Source organism: Triticum aestivum, chromosome 2D, assembly GCF_018294505.1.
Source record: "Triticum aestivum cultivar Chinese Spring chromosome 2D, IWGSC CS RefSeq v2.1, whole genome shotgun sequence".
In the NCBI taxonomy this organism is placed as follows: domain Eukaryota; kingdom Viridiplantae; phylum Streptophyta; class Magnoliopsida; order Poales; family Poaceae; genus Triticum; species Triticum aestivum.
Genome location: NC_057799.1, coordinates 257,596,082 through 257,612,560, shown reverse-complemented (window position 1 = coordinate 257,612,560; position 16,479 = coordinate 257,596,082). Strand labels below are relative to the sequence as shown.

General features: G+C 45.3%; 1 long non-coding RNA gene across 2 annotated transcripts; it reads left to right on the top strand.

Moving 5' to 3' along the window:
• Positions 1–10,733: 10,733 nt before the first annotated feature.
• Positions 10,734–12,640, top strand: LOC123049219 (uncharacterized). 2 transcript variants are annotated; one of them, XR_006423486.1, is made up of 3 exons: positions 10,734–10,976; positions 11,063–11,250; positions 12,311–12,640. It is a non-coding gene; the product is annotated as an uncharacterized lncRNA (long non-coding RNA). The 2 variants fall into 2 exon arrangements; XR_006423485.1 differs by having other exon boundaries at positions 10,776–10,984.
• Positions 12,641–16,479: the final 3,839 nt, after the last annotated feature.

Sequence of the window (16,479 nt, the reverse complement as noted above, 5' to 3'; positions counted from 1 at the left end):
CGCTACTGCTATGTGTGCCAGCCAAAATATCTACTGGTAAGTAAAACTAGCTATAGCGCTTGTCCAAAACCCACGCTACTGGTAAAAGAATACACATAGAAGAAGTAGCAGTAGCGCTTCTTGGTGGCCAGGTGCTACTGCTATTTTCTTAACAGTAGCGTTGGTTAGAGTACCAACGCTGCTACTATTTTTTGGCCGGGGGGTGTGGTGTGGCTAACTTACCAGTAGCGTGCCCGCTGGAAACCCACGCTACTGCTAAGCTCTACCAGTAGCGCGCTTTATAATAGACGCTAGTGGTACTTATCAGTAGCGTGGGGTCCTTAACACGCACTACTGGTAAACTTCTATGTATAAGCCTTTTCCTAGTAGTGTCCGGTAACCCCCCCCCCCCGGTACTCCGAAAAATGCCCGAACCTATCTGAAACCTTTCCGGTGTCCAAAGATAACCTTCCAATATATCAATCTTCATGTCTCGACCATTTCGAGACTCCTCGTCATGTCCGTGATCACATCCAGGATTCCGAACTACCTTCGATTCATCAAAACACATAAACTCATAATACCGATCATCATCGAACGTTAAGCGTGCGGACCCTACGAGTTCGAGAACTATGTTGACATGACCGAGACTCATCTCCGGTCAATAACCAATAGCGGAACCTGGATGCTCATATTGGTTCCTACATATTCTACGAAGATATTTGTCGGTCAAACCGCATAACAACATACGTTTGTTCCCTTTGTCATCCGTATGTTACTTGCCCGAGATTCGATTGTCGGTATCATCATACCTAGTTCAATCTCATTACCGAAAAGTCTCTTTACTCGTTTCGTAATGCATCATCTCGTGAATAACTCATTAGTCACATTGCTTGCAAGGCTTATATTGATGTGCATTACCGAGAGGGCCCAGAGATACCTCTCCGACAATCGGAGTGACAAATCCTAATCTCGATCTATGCCAACCCAACGAACACCATCGGAGACACATGTAGAGCATCTTTATAATCACCCAGTTATGTTGTGATGTTTGATAGCACACTAAGTGTTCCTCCGGTATTCGGGAGTTGCATAATCTCATAGTCATAGGAACATGTATAAGTCATGAAGAAAGCAATAGCAATAAACTAAACGATCATAGTGCTAAGCTAACGAATGGGTCAAGTCAATCACATCATTCTCTAATGATGTGATCCCGTTCATCAAATGACAACTCATGTCTATGGCTAGGAAACTTATCCATCTTTGATTAATGAGCTAGTCAAGTAGAGGCATACTAGTGACAATCGGTTTGTCTATGTATTCACACATGTACTAAGTTTCCGGTTAATACAATTTTAGCATGAATAATAAACATTTATTATGATATAAGGAAATATGAATAACAACTTTATTATTGCCTCTAGGGCATATTTCCTTCAGTCTCCCACTTGCACTATCGCCCATGGAGTCAATAATCTAGATTACATAGTAATGATTCTAACACCCATGGAGTCTTGGTGCTGATCATGTTTTGCTCATGAGAGAGGCTTAGTCAATGGGTCTGCAACATTCAGATCCGTATGTATCTTGCAAATCTCTATGTCTCCCTCCTTGACTTGATCGCAGATGGAACTGAAGCGTCTCTTGATGTGCTTGGTTCTCTTGTGAAATCTGGATTCCTTTGCCAGGGCAATTGCACCAGTATTGTCACAAAAGATTTTCATTGGACCCGATGCACTAGGTATGACACCTAGATCGGATATGAACTCCTTCATCCAGACTCCTTCATTTGCTGCTTCCGAAGCAGCTATGTACTCTGCTTCACACGTAGATTCCGCCACGACGCTCTGCTTGGAACTGCACCAACTTACAGCTCCTCCATTTAATATAAATACGTATCCGGTTTGTGACTTAGAGTCATCCGAATCAGTGTGAAAGCTTGCATCGAGATAACCATGAGCTCTTTGTCACCTCCATAAACGAGAAACATATCCTTAGTCCTTTTCAGGTATTTCAGGATGTTCTTGACCGCTGTCCAGTGATCCACTCCTGGATTACTTTGGTACCTCCCTGCTAAACTGATAGCAAGGCACACATCAGGTCTGGTACACAGCATTGCATACATGATAGAACCTATGGCTGAAGCATAGGGAATGACTTTCATTTTCTCTCTATCTTATACAGTGGTCGGGCATTGAGTCTGACTCAACTTCACACCTTGTAACACAGGCAAGAACCCTTTCTTTGCTTGATCCATTTTGAACTTCTTCAAAACTTTATCAAGGTATGTGCTTTGTAAAAGTCCAATTAAGCATCTCGATCTATCTCTATAGATCTTGATGCCCAATATATAAGCAGCTTCTACGAGGTCTTTCATTGAAAAATTCTTATTCAAGTATCCTTATGTTATTCAAAAATTCAGTATCATTTCCGATCAACAATATGTCATCTACATATAATATCAGAAATGCTATAGAGCTCCCACTCACTTTCTTGTAAATACAGGCTTCTCCAAAAGTCTGTATAAAACCATATGCTTTGATCACACTATCAAAGCGTATATTCCAACTCCGAGAGGCTTGCACCAGTCCATAAATGGATCGCTGGAGCTTGCACACTTTGTTAAGGAATGCAGTTTTGACATCCATTTGCCAAATTTCATAATCATAAAATGCGGCAATTGCTAACATGATCCGGACGGACTTAAGCATTGCTACGGGTGAGAAGGTCTCATTGTAGTCAACTCCTTGAACTTGTCAAAAACCTTTCGCAACAAGTCGAGCTTTGTAGACAGTAACATTACTGTCACCATCAGTCTTCTTAAAGATCCATTTATTCTCTTGTGACGCCCGGATAATTAAGCCACAGTAATCCCATGTTAATGGTGCCATGTCATCACATTACTGTTGCTAATCTTTAGTTGATCCAAATCTCTATTCATTTCAAATTCAAATTGAAGTCCAAAATTCAAAATTCTCAAACATAAAATCTAAAATGTTCAAATTGTGGCAAATAATCCCTGGTTATTTGTCATATTGAAACCTATATTTTATAAAGTATTTAAATAGCCTTTAATGAATAAAACAGAAAAGAAATAAAGGACAAAAGAAAATATGTTTAAAAAAAGAGAAGCCCCCTGGGCCTAGCCCACCTGGGTGGCCCAGCCAGCCCAACCCCCCCACCACGGTCGCTCGTCATGTTCCTCCGACCACGTCGCGACAGGGGAGGGGTCGCCCCCGACCACCTCGCCGACGCCGACGCCAGGAGGGGATAAGGGCGACGCCTCGGGCTCCCCTCGTCTCCCCTCACGCACTTGCCCCTCTCCACTTTCCCCCTCGCTCTCTCCACCAGATCCGGCGTGCCGCTCGCGTCCGAAGACGCCGCTGTCGCTAGCGGAAGCCACCGAACCCGTCGGTCATCGCCCTCGCCTCGCCTCGTCGACCAGTCCTTCTTCTCCACCGACATCGACCATGTCGTCTGCGTCTTCGAACGGGCTGCCCCCCTTTCGTTCGGCCGCCGCGAACTTCTTCGTCTCCGGCGAGGTCTGCTGCTCCTAAACCGCCAAGGGTCTGTCATGACCGCTCGGTGAGCTCCACTCCGTCCTCTCCCCCCTCCTTCCGCGCCTCCCCGCACCCCTAGCCGTAGCTGCCGCTCGGTCCCGAACACAGCGCCGCCGTTGAGCTCCTCGTCGTGGCCACGCTCGCCGATGAGCTCATCCGAGCTCATAGTCGTGCTCAGCACGCGTGTAGGGCCCCGTAGCGCTAGCTAGCTCGCTCCGCCGTGCCGTGTATTGCCGGATCCACTCATGCCCGAACACCGGCGTTGCCTCCTCCGCTCGTCGTCACCGTCTCCGGCCGCTTCCGGTCAAACCACCGTCGCAGATAGACGTGCGAGCGAGTGCTTGTTCGAACGCACTAGGCCGCAAGCCAAATGGCCGCCTGAGGCCGTTTTCCGGCGAGATCCAAGCCGCGCTGCCGCATTTGGCATCGCCGGCGTTGAGCCGCCGGCCACCGCCGACGTGGCATACCTGGGGCCCGCCCCTGGGGCACTGCCAGTGGGCCCCCTGGCCCTAGTTGACCACGTTGACCGTGGTCAACTGGGCTGACTGGGCACCCGTGGGCCACTGACGTGTGGGTCCCGCGTGTAATTAATCTAATTTGAAGTTAAACGTTTAATTAGTAATTAGATTAGTCTAGTATCTCACTGACATATTGGGCCCACACCCCTAATTAGTTTAGTTAGATTAGTTAATTCACTGTTATAGCCACTCTCACTCACCAGTGGGTCCCGCTGGACCCACATGTCAGGTTTGACCTGGTCAGCCGACCAGTTGGCTGTTGATGTCATCCTCTAGTCATGCTGACGTCATAATTCCATTTATGTTAATTTAGATAATTTCAGAATATTGTTTAAAATCTTTGAAAAATCATAGAAAATAATCCGTTGCTTGGATGAAAATGTTTTCTACATGAAAGTTGCTCAAAACGACGAGAAGAATCCGAATACGCGATCCGTTCGTAGGCCACATGCCCCTAACTACCTGAACATGCAACTTTTCCCCTCCGTTTCATCTGTCCGAAAATGGCAAACTTCGGGAAAGCATTCCCGGATGTTCTCCCCCTTCGCCGGTATCGGGAAGCACCGCATTAGATCACGTCTAGCTCTGCTTGTTGTTCTGTTATGCCCCTGTTTGCTCTGTATTTAATGTTTGTTCCCCCTCTTCCCTCCGATAGACCTCGAGACCATTGTTGATGCCCCTGTGATCGTCTACGCCACCGACGACCCCTCCTTCTCGTCTGAGCAACCAGGCAAGCCCCCCCTTTGATCATCCCGATATCGCCCATTCCATTCTATCATGCTTGCACTAGATTTTGCTACTTTTATTGTTTGCTCCAATTCTGATGCATAGCCTGCTTTTGTACCTGCTATTGTTCCCTATCTGCTTATCCTAAACTGCTTAGTATAGGTTGGATAGTGATCCATCAGTGACCTCCACCTTGTCCTTGTTGCCCCTGCTTCATCATCGATGACTCGATCAACGTGATCGACGACCAGAGCCCGGCACCTCACATCACATCACGCCCCTTTTGTTGCTCGACTCTGCAGAGCTACTATCGAGTGCCGAGGGTGATCCCTCATAACGCACTCCTGATGATAATTCTGTAGTGTAGCTATTCGGTCGTGGTCATCGAGGGTGATTTCCTCTTTCACCATTCCCGATACGGCTCTGTCGTTCAACACCTCAAGTGTGAACCTCGAGGGTGGTCCCTCTTATGTTCACCTTGATGATTACATTGAGTGGAATCCTCCGAGGCTGATTCCTTGGGTTTTCCCCTTGATGTTTGGACACACGGATACCTTGACATTACTTGAGACCTTTGGGAAAGTCGGGCGGGTCCGGAGAGCACCCGCAAGATGGTTACGAGGCACGGCCGGGAAGTCAGGCAGCCCTCGAGTGGGCTGGGCTTGCCATTGCCATATTTCCTCGAGACAGGGCGACGGGTCACATTATCGTGAGTCTCTGCTCGTCTCTGCAAGCTAATAATACACTACGGTTTGGGTATTTGTTCTGAGTTGGCCTTTGGCCTTTACGCACTAACCACCACGCGAGAATAGTTATGGGCCTCGACGTTGCAGTATCAGCCGAAGCTTTGTCATACGTCCAGTTCAGCATTGCGGCACGGCTGGGCCGGTGCCATCCGGGCAGCCTGGATCCGCCCTGCGCAACGATCCGGAGTGCAACGGGCGATGGGCCCAGACCCCGGAGTGCTTAGCATGTAGACCGACGGGACCTCTCTGCTGAGCCTAGGTAGGGCTACGACATGTTGATCTTCCGAGGCCGGGCGTTGACCCCAGAAAGGTGTGTCCGCCCAGAGTGATCAAGCGTGTTGGAAAACATGGTGCACCCTGCAGGGAAGACATATATTTGAATACTGTGTCCACGGTAATGGACGTTCAGACTTATATCCTGATCTATTACAACTAGAAATGGATACTTGAGATATGTTGGCTCTGGGATTGCTTTCTCGCAGGGAGTCGAGGAAGGATCTCTGGGCATTGATGCTACAACATGCTTGTTAAATTTAAACTGCTATTCTTTACTCTTCTACATGCTGCAAGATGCTTGGAGCTGCTTGAAGATGCTAGTCTTTGATAGGCTAGGCCTTCCCCCCTATTCTGGCATTCTGCAGTTCAGTCCACAGATACAACCTTTCCTTTTGATACCAATGCATACTTAGTATAGATCTGATGCTTGCGAGTACTTTGGATGAGTACTCACGGTTGCTTTGCTACCCCTTTCCCCCTTCTTTCTTCTTTCCGGTTGATGCAACCAGATGGTGGATCCTTGGAGCCAGATGCCACCGCCGATGGATACTACTACATGGAGGCCGCCGAAGATCAGGAGTTGTTAGGAGGTCCCAGGCAGGAGGCCTTGCCTCTTCGATCGTGTTTCTTTTGTGCTAGACTTCTTAAGGCATCCTTGTTTAACTTATGTCTGTACTCAGATATTGTTGCTTCCGCTGACGCTTGTGTATCGAGCTATGTATTCGAGCCTTCGAGGCCCCTGGCTTGTAATATAAAGCTTGTATTATTTTATTTGTGTCTAGAGTTCTGTTGTGATATCTTCCGAGGAGTCCTTGATCTTGATCGTACACATTTGCGTGTATGATTAGTGTACGATTGAAACGGGGGCGTCACATCTCTATGGCTTGCCGATCATCGGGCAAGTTAACCAAAGTCCACACTTTGTTCTCATACATGGATCCAATCTTAGATTTCATGGCCTCAAGCCATTTCACGGAATCTGGGCTCATCATTGCTTCCTCATAGTTCGTAGGTTCGTCATGGTCAAGTAACATGACTTCCAGAACAGGATTTTCGTACCACTCTGGTCCGGATCTTACTCTGGTTGACCTACGAGGTTCGGTAGTAACTTGATCAGAAGTTTCATGATCATCATCATTAGCTTCCTCACTAATTGTTGTAGGAATCACTGGAACTGATTTCTGTGATGAACTACTTTCCAATAAGGGAGCAGGTACAATTACCTCATCAAGTTCTACTTTCCACCCACTCACTTCTTTCGAGAGAAACTCCTTCTCTAGAAAGGATCCATTCTTAGCAACGAATATCTTGCCTTCGGATCTGTGATAGAAGGTGTACCCAACAGTCTCCTTTGGGTATCCTATGAAGACACATTTCTCTGATTTGGGTTCAAGCTTATCAAGTTGAAGCTTTTTCACATAAGCATCGCAACCCCAAACTTTAAGAAATGACAACTTGGGTTTCTTGCCAAACCACAATTCATATGATGTCGTCTCAACGGATTTAGATGGTGCCCAAATTAACGTGAATGCAGCCGTCGCTAAAGCATAACCCCAAAACGATAGCGGTAAATCAGTAAGAGACATCATAGATCGCACCATATCTAATAAAGTACGATTACGATGTTCAGACACACCATTACGCTTTGGTGTTCCGGGTGGCGTGAGTTGCAAAACTATTCCACATTGTTTCAAATGAAGACCAAACTCGCAACTCAAATATTCTCCTCGACCATCAGATCATAGAAACTTTATTTTCTTGTTACGATGATTTTCCACTTCACTCTAAAATTCATTGAACTTTTCAAATATTTCAGACTTATGTTTCATCAAGTAGATATACCCATATTTGCTCAAATCATCTGTGAAGGTCAGAAAATAATGATACCCGCCGCGAGCATCAACACTCATCGGACTGCATACATCAGTATGTATTATTTCCAACAAGTCTGTTGCTCGCTCCATTGTTCCGGAGAATGGAGTCTAAGTTATCTTGCCCATGAGGCATGGTTCGTAAGCATCAAGTGATTCATAATCAAGTGATTCCAAAAGCCCATCAGCATGGAGTTTCTTCATGCTCTTTACACCAATATGACCTAAACAGCAGTGCCACAAATAAGTTGCACTATCATTATTAAACTTATATCTTTTGCCTTCAATACTATGAATATGTGTATCACTACTATCAAGATTTCGTAAAAATAGACCACTCATCAAGGGCGCATGACCAGAAAAGATATTACTCATATAAATAGAACAACCATTATTCTCTGATTTAAATGAATAACCGTCTCGCATCAAACAAGATCCAAATATAATGTTCATTCTTAACGCTGGCACCAAATAACAATTATTCAGGTCTAAAACTAATCCCGAAGGTAGATGTAGAGGTAGCGTGTCGACGGCGGTCACATCGACTTTGGAACCATTTCCCACGCGCATTGTCACCTCGTCCTTAGCCAATATTCTCTTAATCCGTAGCCCCTGTTTTGAGTTGCATATATTAGCAAGAGAACTAGTATCAAATACCCAGGCGTTACTGCGAGAATTAGTAAGGTACACATCACTAACATGTATATCAAATATACCTTTCACTTTGCCATCCTTCTTTTCCGCCAAATACTTGGGGCAGTTCCGCTTCCAGTGACCAGTCCCTTTGCAGTAGAAGCACTCAGTCTCAGGCTTAGGTCCAGACTTGGGCTTCTTCACTTGAGCAGTAACTTGCTTGCCGTTCTTCGTGAAGTTCCGCTTATTCCCTCTGCCCTTCTTCTTGAAACTGGTGGTCTTGTTGACCATCAACACTTGATGCTCCTTCTTGATTTCTACCTCCGCAACCTTTAGCATCGCGAAGAGCTCGGGAATTGTCTTATCCATCCCTTGCATATTATAGTTCATCACAAAGCTTTTGTAGCTTGGTGGTAGTGATTGAAGAACTCTGTCAATGACACTATCAATTGGAAGATTAACTTCCAGCTGAGTCAAGTGATTGTGGTACCCAGACATTCTGAGTATATGCTCACTGACAGAACTAATCTCCTTCATTTTGCAGCTGTAGAACTTATTGGAGACTTCATATCTCTCAATTCGGGCATTTGCTTGAAATATTAACTTGAACTCTTAGAACATCTCATATGCTCCATGACATTCAAAACGTCGTTGAAGTCCCGGTTCTAAGTCGTAAAGCATGGCACACTGAACTATCGAGTAGTCATCAGCTTTGCTCTGCCAGGTGGCCATAACATCTGGAGTTGCTCCTGCAGCGGGTTTGGCACCTAGCGGTGCTTCCAGGACGTAATTCTATTGTTCAGCAATGAGGATAATCCTCATGTTATGGACCCAGTCTGTGTAGTTACTACCATCATCTTTCAACTTAGCTTTCTCTGTGAACGCATTAAAATTCAATGGAACAGTAGCACGGGCCATTTATCTACAACAACATAGACATGCAAAATACTATCAGGTACAAAGTTCATGATAAATTAAAGTTCAATTAATCATATTACTTAAGAACTCCCACTTAGATAGACATCCCTCTATTCATCTAAGTGATCACGTGATCCATATCAACTAAACCATGTCCGGTCATCACGTGAGATGGAGTAGTTTTCAATGGTGAACATCACTATGTTGATCATATCTACTATATGATTCACGCTCGACCTTTCGGTCTCAGTGTTCCGAGGCCATATCTGGATATGCTAGGCTCGTCAAGTTTAACCCGAGTATTCTGCATGTGCAAAACTGGCTTGCATCCGTTGTATGTGAACGTAGAGCTTATCACACCCGATCATCACATGGTGTCTCGGCACGACGAACTGTAGCAACAGTGCATACTCAGGGAGAACACTTGTACCTTGAAATTTAGTGAGAGGTCATCTTATAATGCTACCGTCGTACTAAGCAAAATAAGATGCATAAAGGATAAACATCACATGCAATCAATATAAGTGATATGATATGGCCATCATCATCTTGTGCCTTTGATCTCCATCACCAAAGCACCGTCATGATCACCATCGTCACCGGCTCGACATCTTGATCTCCATCGAAGCATCGTTGTCGTCTTGCCAACTATTGCTTCTACGACTATCGCTACCGCTTAGTGACAAAGTAAAGCAATTACATGGCGTTTGCATTTCATACAATAAAGCGACAACCATATGGCTCCTGCTGGTTGCCGATAACTGTTACAAAACATGATCATCTCATACAATAATTTATATATCATCATGTCTTGACCATATCACATCTAGCAAGCCTTGCAAAAACAAGTTAGACGTCCTCTACTTTGTTGTTGCAAATTTTACGTGGCTGCTACGGGCTTTAGCAAGAACCGTTCTTACCTACACATCAAAACTACAATGATTTTTCATCAAGTGTGCTGTTTTAACCTTCAACAAGGACCGGGCGTAGTCACACTCGATTCAACTAAAGTTGGAGAAACAGACACCCACTAGCCACCTATGTGCAAAGCACGGCGGTAGAACCAGTCTCATGAACGCGGTCATGTAATGTCGGTCTGGGCCGCTTCATCCAACAATACCGCCGAATCAAAGTATGACATGCTGGTAAGCAGTATGACTATTATCGCCCACAACTCTTTGTGTTCTATTCGTGCATATCTATAATACCTAAATAGTTCATCCCCACTATCCTATTTCTCTCAACATGTAGCCTATCCACATCATCAGCCTACTATCACCAATTATCTTGACATGTAGACTTCCACGTCACTACACCATGTGGGCATTTTTGTTTAAATTGTCTACTTTAATAGGGATGGTCCATCAAAACGAATGCAAACATTATTTCTCTCCTTCCCTAAGTAACCGAACGCCACCACATCTAATTTTCTGTGTGAATCAGTTAATCATGCGATTTAATTTCTCTGTAGCACATATTGGTCTCTCTTCCTGTTCTGTAATTGACTGACAGATTTAAGAGGAGAAACGCATGTATTATCCTCAACTCTCCACCACACCTTCCAATCAAATTAAAAAAATCTTGAGTGCTTCTCCGTCGGGCCGTCCATGCCGTCAACAACCTCACGACCATTCTTCTCCCTGCCCAGTCTCTTCCCCTTCCCGTCTTTATCTCCCATGCTTTCCCAATATCTCTCTCCCATGGTATGAGCGCCTACGGGTGAGGGAAGCGACATGTTGTCGAAAGGTTGTGAGGTGTGGTTGGGGACAGATGATCTCTCCCTCCCTCTCACGTCAGTACAATGCTCTAATCCCAGTCCATGGCTCCTCTAGGTACCTCCAGTTCCATTGCTCACATGTGCGTCCACCGAGACGTGGGAGAAAGCGGTCAACACAGAGAGGATCTATGAGGCGATGTCGATGGATTATAGGCAGTGGCACATGTTCCTTCCGTAGAGGCGGGGGTTCTTTGTCACTGTCTTAGACTGAAGCTCTCGCGACTACGAAGCCGTCATGTCTGGGTACGAATTCGTCCCCTCTCCTACATATTGATTAAACAAGTTGTGTTTCTGAGCATGCATATATATCCCAATCAAATCTTCTCCCCTTATGGCACGATGTAGAGTTGCAGACTACCCTGCACATGCCATTATATTTTTCGGCTGGAATTCTCGAGACTGCAGTTTGGATCATAAATAAGTTTCAGTATTACAAGCAAAATTCCATAATGCACATGCCATTATATTTTTCAAGTAACTACAGCGGGCATTCATATCCCTTTTTTGTTAACATTATTGCTATTTTTCATATTTCTAATTGCTCTGATTTAGAAAGATTGGAAGACGGCCCGCACCTAGCTTAATCAAGCTTTGTTGGCAGGCTAAAGAAAGAAATATTGGAGTGCTGCTTAAACATTTTTGCATGGTGTGGTCCATACTCTGTACGCTTAATTTCCTAATGAACTGAATTAGCAGACCTAGACTAGGTAAGGTACTCTTTCAAGGTTGACTAATCTATACGAATTTGGTTAGATGGGATTTGGTACAACACCTATTCTCTTTGGGAATGCTGATACGCGTGGTCCATGTACTCATGATGTATGGGTATTGTATTCCGAGTCTTTTGGATCTCTGTGTGTGCGTCCAGGTTGACTTTCCCAGCGAAGGTGTGCTCACTGAATTTGTTTTCTCCCTTTCTTCGTTTGTTCATTTCTTCATCAAGATGAATTAATGTACCTCCGCCCCCCTCTCTCTCTCAATAACGATCATATATACATCTTACTAAGACATTTTGTTTTCTTTTTTGCCGAAATTGGGATATGTAGTTCAACAAAGTTTGCTTGACTAATTCTTGGATTGACAACCATTGCTTTTTTCTGAGTTATTTGATGGTCAATATTTAAATTTGCTGATTGTACACATGTCTATTATAGTAGCAACCTCGCTTCCTTCAGGCCTTAAACTTATATATAAACTACACACAAATTTTGTTGGTTGTGTTTTACATCACACAGTTTATGTATATTATCTTTTGTTATGTATGCATTGCTCTGAAAAAAGCTATTCTTCGACTCTTCCTCAGGAATATTGCAATTCATGTTTGGTGATGCAAATTGGACAAGTTTTCCACGGTTTACTTGTGATTCATGTGAATGCACATTAGAAAACTACTGTGAATCGGTAGTCTCCTAACCTCCAACATATAAGTGGTTCCTTTCAGCTTCAGCTGACATTATATTATCCTCCAAAAATGCATGCTATTGTTTGTAACACTTGAAAATATAAGATATCTGCAGGGTGTACATAGTTACAAATTGTCATTATCATTTAGATGTTTTAATACAATTCATGAAGTATTATTCTCATGTCCTATTTGCATCAATTTCCTGTCAAATAAAATAATTTTTTTATGTATCCATCTGTTATGTCTATGCTTTGAGAAGTAATTTTGAGCTTCAATTTAATGTTCTTTACATGTTTCCTTTCATATAGCTTCAAATTGGAATTGTATCCTTTGCATAAACTGCAGATGTATAGTAACAAATGCTATAAAAAATTGGTTATATTTACTTTGCTTTCATTTACTTTGTGTGACACCCAAAATTTTTGGCCTTATTTTGTTTATTAAAATATTGCCGGGAAGTAAAACTTTTCCAATTGTCAAGTTTTACCTTTTGTGATTTTTTTGATTTTTGCCTCTAGTGGGAGAAACCCTCAAAGGTATTGTTGGACTTGATTTCTCTCTATAATAAAACCATTATTTATCAGTGGATTTAAATGTTGCAAGATTTATTTATTCAAAAAGCTTTCTTTCTTTAAAATGATTTCCTTTTGCATTTGGGGCCTATTTGCACTACAACCATTTGGTAAATGCTCCTAAAAATTCCACCAAAATTTGGGGATGTCATGTGATGTTTCCACATCACTTTTATGCAAAGATACCTTCTGGCCATTGGAGATTTTGAGCTCTACACCAACTTTTCCAATCTGGTCCAGTAGGCACTTTTGCACTGCAACCCATTTAAACATTTCTTCAAAAATACTTCCATGTGTTTGGAGATGACAGTGGATGCATACAATTCATCTTCAAGCAAAAACCCAATGATGTTCTTTGGAAAATTTGAGTGGATCAACCTCTTTTGCTTTCTGGTCCAAATTGGTGATTTGTACTGCAACCATATTTTTCCTTGCTCTAGTGACCCTGAGCTTTTTCCTACTTGTAGCCCTCCCTACCAAACTCTTAAGTCCAGGAGATTGGGATCATTGGAGGTTTTGAAGTGCATGTTCTAAACCCCTTTTCTTTCTGCCCAAAACTGGAGTTCTGCAAAACTTGCACTATCAACTTTCTGTTTTTGCCAAACTAATCTCACCACCATCTTCTGTGTCTAAAGAGACACTGATCTGGAGAGTTTGGCCACTCCAAGAATTGCCTATGTGCATCTGGCATTCTGTCGAACACCTAGTGTGCACAGCCACTTTTGGCAAGCTCTCTGGTTTGCATTGTGGACTGGAACCCCTGACCTATCCACCTTGTCCACTAAGTGTCTTGCTTCCCCCACCGTCATCCTGTGCAGTGCCAGCTTCACCCTCGAGCTCTAGAGCGTGCTGGCATTGCGTCGAACAGGTGCCGTGCGTGCTCTGGGCGCGCCCAGAGCGCACGTTTTGCACGCGCGCGCACTACGCCGACACGCCGCACTGCCGCGCTCGACGCGACCCGACCCTGGCTCCCTCTGCATCGCTGAGCCACGCACTAGCCGCCCCCTGCTCCACGATCCCTCTGGCGTCCTGCTGCACCGCTGGCCGTGCCCTTGGCGGCACGCTGGCGTCGGCAGCGGATTCCGCCGCGGACGGCGCCGCCCAAGCCACCAGCGCGCGCCAGCTGCCCCTTGGAATCGCTCGTGCCTATCCTCCTGCCTGTCGGAACGCTTTCGTCGCCGCTGAGATGCCCTGCACCTACAGCAACGGCTGTCGCCGGCGATCCTATCCTCTGCCACCGCGGGAACCTGCCTCGAGCGCTATATAAAGGGTCCCCGAGCCACTCCGAGCACTCACGCGACATCAGACTTCCCCCGTAGAGCTCCCCGCGCAGTAGATCGACCTGTGGTGGCCGTCTCCCTCAACTCCGGCCAACTCGGCCGCCGCCAAGCCCCGGTGCGATTCGTCGCAACCGGCCACCCTCTCGCCCAACCAGCACCACCAAAAACTTCCCCGAAGTCCTGCGGAGCTGCCCAGCTACCCAACTGCGGTCGGAGACCACCGGAGCACCTAAGTCACTTCACCACCGTAGCCTCCCTCCGCCGCGAAGCTCACCGCCGGCGTTTCCTTCCACCTCCGCCGACCCAACGACCACCCAAAGGACCGCCTCGGTCTAGCCATTCCATCCCCGCCCGCAGATGCCCTCGAGGAGCCGCCGTCCGTCGCCGGCGATCGCCGGAGCCCCGCTCCCGTTCGGGCACAGAAAAGGGAGGGAGAGGGAGACCAGTCAAACCTGACCAGTGGGCCCTCTGGACCCACTGTCAGCGACCCGCGCAGCGCCCTCTCTCTGTTTAAGTGGAGGCGCAAAACCCCGAGTGCGTTTTCCCTGCTGCGTAAGCGTATTACTGCTGAAGCGTTTTCCTTTTTCTGGTTTTATTTAAAAACAGATTTGACCAAACTTTGACTGGCTATAACTTTTAAAATAAAACTCCAAATGAGTTGATTCTTTTTCCTACCTCTCTCAAATTTCATCTAGTTTATTTTAAGATTTATTTAAAAAATATTTGAGACAGGTTTTGGTACTGTGTTTGAAATATTTGTATTTGTGTATTTTGCAAAATAGGATTTTTGGAGGAAAAGGAAAGCTTCCAATAAGTGCATCCTTTGCATACTCTTGAAGGAAAGCATTTCTGAACTCTGGCATAATATTTGTTGTGGTGTTTGGATACGATCACAGCACCTTTTGTCTTGGAGTATAAGTGACAGTTTATGTATCGATGTAGTCTCGTGCATGAGTGCACTTTGGAGTTGTTTGTGGCCAGCAATGGATACCCTGAGGATTTGGATCGCCCTCGTGAGCTTCTCTTGCACACCGGTAGGAAGCGGGAAAGTCGTGGTCTTGGGTAGACACGAGCTTGTCCCTAATCCCTCGTTGTGACGAGTATGCCCGGCATAGCATGGTGAGGCTCGAGGAGTGGTGATTTATTTCACTAGTGGTAATATTGTTGGTGGATACTTGGATCACCTGAGTCGGCTGTAGACCGAGTCTTGTTCAGTAGCTTCCTTTTGTCGGTACCACCACTTGTCCCTGCAGGGGACAGGGTATGGTTCAGTAGGTTGTCAACCCCTTTCCAAAGCACACACCGTACAGAGAGGCCGTGATGAAGGTCCCGTGGCCACGGATTAAAGCCTGTCATTCGGTCCGGGGGCATGGGTGTTTTCGGTTGTAGCCGAAGGGGATAGCTTCCCCAGTTTGCGCGCGGTATAAATTTTGTGATCCCATGCTACGTCGAGGTTGTAGCCTCCCCACTTAGAGTTTTGCTTGGCAGGTGTCGTGGGTGATTCCAGGCACTGGTGAGTTAAGCTGGTGTGTGCAGGTCAGGCGTGTTTTCAATCAAAAGACCGTAGACGGAATTAGTCCAGAGGTACTGAGTAATCCCGTTACTCGTGGAAAATGGTACTCCCTCTGCAGAGGATACATCCTGTTGGATAGTCATGTTCTTGAGTATAGGACCACAGTCTGGGTTAAATCTTGATAACGGTATTCGGATGGAGAACGATTTAACTAGAACTCTGTAACGGTATTCGGATGGAGAACGGTTTAACTAGAGCTCAGTAACGGTATTCGGATGGAGATACGACTTGACTAGTTTATCGGTTTTCGGATGGAGGAACGACTGTACCTTAATTTTATTTATGAATGTGGCTCGTATTGGATTGTGATCTTTATTATTGTGGACTAACCATTTATTTTATGTATATTATTGAGTATCCCTGGGACGGTTCTACCTCCTGGATATTCACTGTGATTATTCTCTTATAAGCCCTTTATGTGGTGTCGCCCCGACGCCCGACTGCGGCATTATTATTTATGCATTTTCCGCTCGAGGAGTCATTCAGACACTCGTTTGGCACCAGTATTATTATTTCTGCAATTTTCCGCTCGAGGAGTCATTCGGACACTCGTTTGGCACCAGTATTATTATTTCTGCATTTTCCGCTCGAGGAGTCATTCGGACACTCGTTTGGCACCAGTATTATTATTTCTGCATTTTC